The sequence below is a fragment of the Penaeus vannamei genome, chromosome 6 (genome assembly GCF_042767895.1).
Source record: "Penaeus vannamei isolate JL-2024 chromosome 6, ASM4276789v1, whole genome shotgun sequence".
NCBI classification, from domain to species: domain Eukaryota; kingdom Metazoa; phylum Arthropoda; class Malacostraca; order Decapoda; family Penaeidae; genus Penaeus; species Penaeus vannamei.
Genome location: NC_091554.1, coordinates 30,815,946 through 30,821,017, shown reverse-complemented (window position 1 = coordinate 30,821,017; position 5,072 = coordinate 30,815,946). Strand labels below are relative to the sequence as shown.

The 5,072-nt window shown below is 37.6% G+C and overlaps 1 protein-coding gene across 3 annotated transcripts in view; it reads right to left on the bottom strand.

The window, feature by feature from the left end:
* The window catches only part of LOC113829435 (soluble guanylate cyclase 88E), a 201,643-nt gene extending 200,020 nt beyond the window's left edge, over positions 1 to 1,623 (bottom strand). For 2 of the 3 annotated variants that reach the window (XM_070122849.1, XM_070122851.1), the window contains exon 1: positions 1,452 to 1,623. The gene's annotated coding sequence lies outside the window, so the exon portion shown is untranslated. The remainder of the gene's footprint in view (positions 1 to 1,451) is intronic. The other variant, XM_070122850.1, reaches the window with a different exon arrangement.
* Between the last annotated feature and the right edge of the window lie 3,449 nt (positions 1,624 to 5,072).

Genomic DNA, 5,072 nt, shown 5'->3' with positions numbered 1-5,072 from the left:
AAGAACAAGAACAAGAGGAAGAGGAGGAGGAGAAGAAGGAAGAAGAAGAAGAAGAAGAAGGAGGAGAAGGAGGAGGGAGAACAAGAACAAGAGGAGGAGGAGGAGAAGGAGAAGAAAAAAGAGAAAGAGTAGGATGAAAAAGAAGAAGAAGAAGACGGAAGAACAAGAAGAGGTGGAGGAGAAAGAGGAAGAGGAAGAGGAGGCGAAGGAGAAGGAGGGGGAGACCGAAGAGGATATGGATTAGGAGGAAGAAGAAAAAAAAAGAAGAGAAGAAGAAAAGAAGAAGAATGGGAGAGGAATAAAATTATTTTGGAAGAAGAAGACAAGGCCAACAAGGAAAAGGGAGAAGAAAAACAAAAGAGAATTAAAAAAAGGAAGTTTGAAGATTAAAAGCAAATACCAGTAAACATACAGAACACAAAGACAGAGATCAGAAAAGGAGGAAAGAAAAACGCAAGAACACCGTTATCAATTAATAAACAGATTCGTCAAAGAAAAGAAAATGGATTTAAGGTCCGACTCTTATGTTCGTAGGATCAACACCTGCATCCAGATCGCGCACAAGGACGGCCTGTTGCGATGTGAGAGTCTTTCTGTTCACTTGCTTTGTTTCATCACGACTGCACTTCGGAATCATCTCTGCTGTCATTGCCGCAGCATTGACGCTATAGGTACCCAAACAGCCCAGAGAAATTATAAGTAAACATACCATCTTATTCAGGGCAACTCTTCATAATTCTCCAACTTCAGCGCCCGTGTTTGTGTAAATGTTCCCCCCTCGTCTTGCTGGTTTAAGAACTCTACTCACAGGAAGGGAGGTTCACTTCACACACACACACACGTGGTTGAACGGAGCCTCGTCGGGGTCCGGCTTCACTCGCAGGTCCTAATCTCGGCTCGTCTACATGAATGCCCTGTTCATATATCCATAGACGCGGATGATATGTATAATCCCGAGCGTCGTGGCTTCGTGTCAGAGGCCCATGTCGAGAGGAAGGTGAGTGAACCACCTGTTGCGCGGTTCGTGCTGGTTCGACGTGTGTTCTTGGGAGAGTCGTTCGTCCTTCCCGAGGCACTGGGAGCAAGTTCGGGTGCTAACAGCTGGGTCGACGCGACATCCAGGTAAAGAGAACTTGCTTATGCACTCCGAAGATTGGTTGGATATCTTCTGACGCTTTGGTCGAATCTCCGGACCGCTCGTGCACCAGGGAAACATTTTAATTATAACAGGAAGGGAGGGAGAAAAAATATGTGTGTATATATATTCTTTCAAAAAGTCACGCCTCTTGTTCAACCTCACTCCCTCCCTCTCTTCTTTTTTTACCAGGAGAACTGCGCCACAAAACACGTACACACAGGAGTCACATGGAGCTACAGTATATTCGAGGCGAAAGAAAGAAAACGAAAATTATGAAAATGGATTAAACGAATAACATGATAATAGCAACTACCACTCCATATCACACTAGGCTACCTCTCTTCCCTGCCGGCCGCGAGAGAGAGACAGAGAGAAAGAGAGAGAGGAGAGAGAGAGCGAGAGCGAAAGCGAGCGGGAGAGTCGAGAGCGATCGCAAGGAAAGCCAGGATGCCGAGAAGCGACGAACGTATGTGTTGCCTGCTCGCTTGTGGGCACCAGACTGAAGGTGGGATGGCGGTGGTGCCAGTCTATCCCGCAGGACACGAGGGGAGGCTGCGTTCCCCGAGCCAGGAAGGAGAGGGGAGCGCGAGAGGGGAGAGGGCCGAGGGAGAGAGCCAAGTTACGGAGGAAAGATAGAGTGATTGGGATGAATGCGGGAAGCAGAGGAAACAAAGCTGGCAATAGAAGAGATAGATAGAGAGGGAGAGAGAGAGAGAGAGGAAGTGGTTGTGACGTAAGTGAGGCTTGTTATACACCGGCTACGTGTAACGAGAGAACCGATAAATGCGTGGGAGAGGTAGAGAGAGAATAAAGAGGAAGAGACGGAATGGAGAGATAAAGAAAGAAAGCAAGGGAGAGAGAGACTGGGCAGATGAAGAAAGAGAGTGAAAGAGAATGGAGAAAGAGAGAGAGAGAAAGAAAGAAAGCGAGAGAGAGAATGGAGAGAGGGGGAGAGGGAGAAGGACGTGGAGGAGAAGAGGGGCAGAAGGAGAACGAGGGAGAAGAGAGGAAGAAGAAGAGAATGTAAAGATAACAAACACAGGCATGATTAGAGATTATTTTTAAGTAATCAATACTGTACGATTAGAGAGACACAGAGCAAGAATGTATATAGATAGACAGACAGGTAGATAAACAGATAGAGGGATAGACTGATAGATATATAGATAAACAGATGGGCAGATAAACAAAGATAAATAGACTGATAGATAGATATACAAAAGGACTGTTAAATAGATATATAGACAGATCGGTAGATAAACAGATAGAGGGATAAACTGATAGACATATAGATAGACTGATAAATAGATATATCGATAGATAAACATATAGAGAGATAGACTGATAGATATACAGATAGACTGATAAATAGAAATAAAGACTGACAGATATAGATATATAAATGAAAGAGAGGATGAACAGGATGAGTGAGTCAATTAGTTCCCACAAGCACGCAGGCGGAAGGGGGGGGGAGGGAAAGAGAAGCAAAAAGGAGAGGTGGAGGAGAACTGGAAGATAAGAGGAAAATGGAGGAGGAGGAGGAGAAGGAAAATATGATTAAGCTGGAGAGGAGAAAGAGACAAGGAGGATGGGAGGAAAGGGAACGAAAGAGAGGAGAAATGAAAGGAAATCGAAGGAAATAAAGAAAAATAATAATAATAATAAGAAAAGAAATGAAAGAAAATCGGAAGGAGGAAAAGGCAATTGAAAAAAATATATATTCCCAGTTTCAAAGGAAATCAGAGATGGGCATGATGATTAATTAAGATTTTTGACAGTTAATGAACACCATGAGTTGACGAGACACGAAAACATCGAAAAACTAGCGGACAACCAATTATAAAGTGACAGAGCAAGACACCACAAACACCTAAAACAAAAACATAAATAAAATATGAATGGATTTTATATAAGACTAAGTAAAAGGAAGAAATTAAAGCTTATATACGAGAGAGTTGAAGACCAAAAACAAGTAAAGAAAAAAAATAGATGATAAGGAAAGAGAATTGAATCCCAAAATAAAGGATTGAATCTTCTAGAATAATTGTGGGACAATAAAAAAGGAGAATTAGAGGTTAACATGATTAGAAACTTCTAGAATAAGCAATAGACGATAAGAAAAGAGAATCTAATCCCAAATTAAAGAGAAGAATCTTCTAGAATAACGAAAATACATTAAAAGGGAGAATCAAAGACCAAAATAAGATTAGAAACTTCCAGAATAAGCAATTGACGATAAGGAAAGAGAATCTAAACCAAAAAATAGAGAGTTGAGTCTTCTCGAATAACTAAAAGACAATTAAGCAGAAGAATCAAAAACCAAAATAAGATCAGAAACTTCCAGAATAAGCAACAGACGATAAGGAACGAGAATCTAAACCAAAAACAGGAGCAGAAGATCCCATAACAAGCAACAGATGATACAAAACAGAATCAAAGAAAAGAATAAGGAAGGAATCTTCTAAGGAAAAAAGGTAATAAAAATGAACCATAGCCTAAAGGAGAAGCAGAATCCATCAAAATAACAAAACAATGAATAAATAAATAAAAACCGGGACTCAAAGACCAAAATAACGAGCAGAAGCTTCCAGAATAAAGGGTTGAAGATCCCTGACCCAATAATCAACAGGTGAGGGGCAGAGCGACAGACTGATCAACAGGTAAAGACGAGGGCAAGACGAGGGCAAGAAAGTGGGAAAACATTTACGTCCCTTTTTTTTCCTTATTTTTAAATTCTTTTTTCTTCTTCTTTGTCTCCTCGTAATTAAGATTCTGGTGCGCGTAAGTACTATTTTTCCCCTTTTTTCTTCTCTGTTTTTATGGTGTTATATTTCTAATTATAGAGCAATTGCAATAATAAAGGTGGCGATCTTTTATGCGATAATGATTATTGTAATGATGATAATAACAATGATGATGATAACATTATTACCATTATAATTACCATTATCATTATCATAATTGTTATTGTTATCATCATTATTTTTATTATCCTTATCATTATCATTATTATTATGATCATTATCATGATTATTATCATCGTTATTATTGTTGTTATTGCTATTGTTATAATTAGTATTAATAATTATCAAGATTTTTATTATCACTATCATCATCAGCATTATCAACACAATTATTATTATTATCATTATTAACATTATTATTGTTATAATTATTATTATTATTATCATCATTATTCTTATTATTATCATTATCATTATTATTGTTATTATCGTTATTACTACCATTATGTTATTACTACCATTGTTGTTATCATGATGGTGGTTATGGTGTTATAGCTATAACTACTCCTGTTACTACGACTTCGATTGTCAACATTATCATCATTACATTTATTTCTATTATCATTATCATCACTTTTATCACTATTATCATTATTATTATCTTTATTATTAGCTTATTATCAGTATTAGCATGAACATTATCACTATTATTGCTATTATTGTTACTACAGCTATTACTACTATTACTATAACTACTACAATTATTTACATCATTATCATTATTATTATTATCCTTACTATTACTATTATTATCATTACCATGATTATTGTTATGACTTTTTTTTCTCTATTATCATCATTATCATGCATGTTGTTTTCGACGATTTTTATATTGAGATTGATATGATTAATTGAAATATTAATAATATAGATAATAAATGCAAATGAATTTTCAACTATTCCAAAAATGCTGCTGGTGATGATGATGGTGGTGGTGGTGGTGGTGATGATGATGATGATGATGATGATGATGGTCATGGTCATGGTGATGGTGATGGTGATGATAATGATGATGATGATGATTATGATGTTGATGGTGGTGGTGATGATGATAATGATGATGATGATGATGATGATGATGATGATGATGATGATGATGATGATGATGATGACGATGATGATGATGATGA